This window comes from Ammospiza caudacuta, chromosome 22 (assembly GCF_027887145.1).
Source record: "Ammospiza caudacuta isolate bAmmCau1 chromosome 22, bAmmCau1.pri, whole genome shotgun sequence".
NCBI classification, from domain to species: Eukaryota; Metazoa; Chordata; class Aves; order Passeriformes; family Passerellidae; genus Ammospiza; species Ammospiza caudacuta.
The window spans coordinates 2,319,873-2,323,640 of NC_080614.1; the positions used below are offsets into that span (position 1 = coordinate 2,319,873).

Sequence of the window (3,768 nt, forward strand, 5' to 3'; positions counted from 1 at the left end):
ACTGGTTTTTTCACTTTTCTCAAGGGAAGTCTTTTCCTGAACTAGTAGGGGGAGGGGCTGCTTTAACTTGCTTTCTAGATGGACCCCTTTTGGAGATTTCCTCCCAAAATTTGCCCTAAGCCAGCACTAACAGCCATAATGAAAATTTCACCAGTGGCATAATTTCCTGGTGGCAAATCCTGTGACAGAAGCTTGACCTCGTTCTCCATGAGAGATTCTTGGGAAGAGCAGACAGGAGAAGATTCCTGGAAAACTGAAACAGCTTTCCAGAAGTGAAATGAAAATGAAAGAAACAATCCAAGATGTTTCCCTCTATTTATTTATATGCTCTCCTTTCCCATGTTGCATCCCAGTAATTCCAGATGCACCTCATCTCTAAGATCGGTGACTTAGTGATTTTTAGACACTCTAAAATGCCATGAGTCACACGCAGTTTTCCTTCCCCTGTTTTTACTGGAAGGCAACACTGGAGATGTAAGTGCAGTGCTGGGGTCAGGTAGGAATCCTACACCAAGGGAAGGTGCCCCGACAGTGTTTGCCCCTCAGCAAGGACAATGCACAGCAGCGAGCGAGGGGATCGCTGTGCCAGCGTGCAGGAGTCGGGGCTCTGCATCCGGGCTCAGCGCTGCAAAGTTCCCGTGTTTGGGCAGACGGAGGGGCTGTCCCCGGGGCGCGCGGGACTCGAACGTGGGGCTCGTGGGGCGAGCGGGGAACGGACACGGGGACGAACGGCCCCGGTGCTTCAGTCGCAGTGGCAGCAGCGGTGGCAGCAGCAGCAGCAGCAGCGGCAGCATAAAAAGCAGACTCCTCAACACTCATTCTCATTCTCATTCTCTCTTTCTCTTTCTCTTTCTCTTTCTCTTTCTCTTTCTCTTTCTCTTTCTCTCCCTTTCCCCTGTCACGCACCCTTCTCTCGGGGTCCCTCGCCCGGCGTCCCTCTCCTCTCCCCGCCTCCCTCTCCCCTGCCGGGTCGGGCCATGCCCCCGGCCCGCCCCCGGCCCTGGGCGGGGCTGCCCCGTGCCCGGCCCCGGCTGTCCCGCCGCGGTCTCGCCTCCACCCAGCTCTGGCCGTGCTGGCGGTGGCACTGCTGAGCAGGCATCAGTGCCTGGGGCTGGGGCAGCATCGCCGCCCTTTGCCTCCGCCTGGCCCAAGCCCGGCCCCGGACCCGATGCAGGGTCCAGTCCCGACCCCGGCCCCGGCCCAGGCCCAGGCCCTGGCTCCTCCTGGGGCCTGCGGAGCACACACGCGGCGTGGCCACTCCCGCTGCCTTTGCTGCGGCTTCCCCAGCCCGAGCTCTGCCGCTCGGCAGCCCAGCGGCCGGCCCCAAGCCTCCCATGCTGTGTTCCGAAGAGCGAACGCCGGGGCATGGCCGGCCCGGGGCGGGTGAGGGGCGCTCGGGGGCCGTTGCTGGCCCCGGGCCAAGCGCTGACAGCCGCGTCCCGCCTTTAGGGACGGCGCAGGAGGCCCTGCAGGAGCGGTACCGGCTGGGATCGCTGCTGGGGCGCGGCGGCTTCGGCAGAGTCTTCGCGGCCACGCGGCTCTCGGACGGCGCCCCGGTGAGCGGCGGGGCCGGCGGCGGGCGCAGGAGGAGGGGATGCAGGAGGAGGAGGAGGGCGGAGGGCGGAGGATGGGGCTCACAGTGCGGGCGGCGAGCTCACCCCGCTGCTGCCCTTGGCTTGCAAGTGGCCATCAAAAGGGTGCCACGGAACCGCGTCCAGCACTGGGGCGAGCTGGTGAGTGAGCGGGACCAGCGGCAGAAGCCGGGGCTGCCGGCCGGGGATGAGCCGGGGCCCGGCGCGGTGGGAACCGCCAGGACGCCCCGAGGGAGAGCGGGCGTGGGGCCAGTGCAGGGCGCAGAGCATCCCGGCCTGGCTGAGGGCTTCCCCAGGCCTGGCACGGCATCGGCCCCACTGACGGCATCGTGCTCCTCCCACAGCCGGACGGGACCAGCGCACCCCTGGAGATCGTGCTGCTGGCCAAGGTGTCCACTGGCTTCCCCGGTGTGGTCTAGCTGCTGGAGTGGCTCGAGCTCCCCAGCTGCATCGTGATGGTGCTGGAGCGGCCAGAGCGGTGTCAGGACCTGCAGCGTTTCATTGGGGCATGGTGGTTCCTGCCCGAGGAGGAGGCGCGGGAGCTGTTCCGCCAGGTGCTGGAGGCCGTGCAGCACTGTACCAGCTGCGGGGTCCTGCACCGTAACATCAAACCAGAGAACATCCTGGTTGACCTGACCACCGGGCAGGCCAAATTCATTGACTTTGGCTGTGGCACCTGCCTGCAAGACACAGGCAACACACACTTTGCAGGTGAGCCTACACAGGGCTGTGCTCCTGCTGCTGGCATCTCATGGCCCAACATCTCCCAGCCCAAGCTGGCTGTGGCAGCGGGGATTCTCCCTTTTGCTGCCAGTCAGGGGACTGAGTCTTCAGCTGAGTTGCTTTAGAGCAGGACTGGGTGGGCAGCCATCTTCCAGCCCTGCTGGCAGCCTTTGCCAGTCACTCTGCCCAGGACTGGGGCTGGGCTGGGGCAGCCAGCCCGACCAAACCCCCCGTGGGTGGGGGTAGCAGAGAGGGAGGGCAGAACCTGTGCCCCAGCCACTTTGGTGTGCAGGGGAAAGGAAGGGCTTGGACTGCCCCACTCACCCTGTTTGCCTTGGCTTCATGATATTTTTGGGGCAATGCAGGCAGGGAGGATAAGGGCAGTTTTTTTCCCCAGCACAGAGGGGGTTTTTCCTTTGCTTTTCATGGTCAGGCCTAGCCAGGGCTGCCCTCTTCCAACACCAGAGGCTTCTTTTCCAACCCCGAGTTTGTGCACAAGTCCCAGGTGCTGGCGAGAGGGCAGTGGTCACCCTGTGTGCCCCTGATGCAGCCCCCGCAGGCGCAGGGATGCTGGGGCCAGGCGCTGGGAGCAGCAGCATCCCCCTGATGAACTCCATCTGTATTCCATAGGAACACTGTCGTACAGCCCCCCGGAATGGAACGACTTTGGCTGGTACCATGGCGAGGCAGCAACGGTCTGGTCCCTGGGCATCCTGCTGCACCAGATGGTCTGCGGCGAGCACCCTTTCAGGAGGGGCCAGAACCTCAGCTGGGGCCAGCTCCCGCTGCCACAAAGGCTCTCTCAAGGTGGATCCTCTTCTCTGGGCACGAGGGGAATCCCAGTGCTTTGAGGCAGCAGTGGGCTCGTGAGCATCCTGCTCTGGCAGCTGCTGAGGAGGTGGCACATGTCCTGCTCTCCTCCAAAACAGGGAATTGATGGGAATGATTAGGCCCAGCTCTGAGCACATCCAGAATGGCCTGGGCATGGAAATAGTAGGGCAAAGCAGACGGGAGCCTTCTCTGGCTGACCGGCAGTTTCTGCTTTCTCTCCACAGAGTGCAAAGATCTGATCAGGAGGTGTTTATCCGTGAACTCCTTGGACAGACCCACACTGGAAGACCTGTTCTGTGATCCTTGGATGTGGGATATTCCTCTGCCATAGAAGAAGGGAGAGAGCCACAGGCACACTTTGATCCAGGGCCCTGGTAAGTTCCTGCTCCACATGTGCCTTGGCAGTAAGAAACAAAGGAACCCAGAGCTTTTTGTGCTGCCAGTGTCACTGCACCGGGGTCATGGGATGGGAACACGCAGCCCTTGTGCTGGAGCTGAGCTGCTCTGCCCAGCACTGGTGGCTGCCATCCAAGCTGGTTTTGCTTGTCCCAGTTCCCTGACAGCTGGGGCCCTGGGCAGAGCCCTGAGAGCCTGGTCTGCCCCCAGGGAAGGAGAAGGAGCC

The 3,768-nt window shown here is 62.4% G+C and overlaps 1 pseudogene; it reads left to right on the forward strand.

The window, feature by feature from the left end:
* The first annotated feature begins 968 nt into the window (after positions 1–968).
* LOC131567345 (serine/threonine-protein kinase pim-1-like) lies at positions 969–3,477 on the forward strand (annotated as a pseudogene).
* Positions 3,478–3,768: the final 291 nt, after the last annotated feature.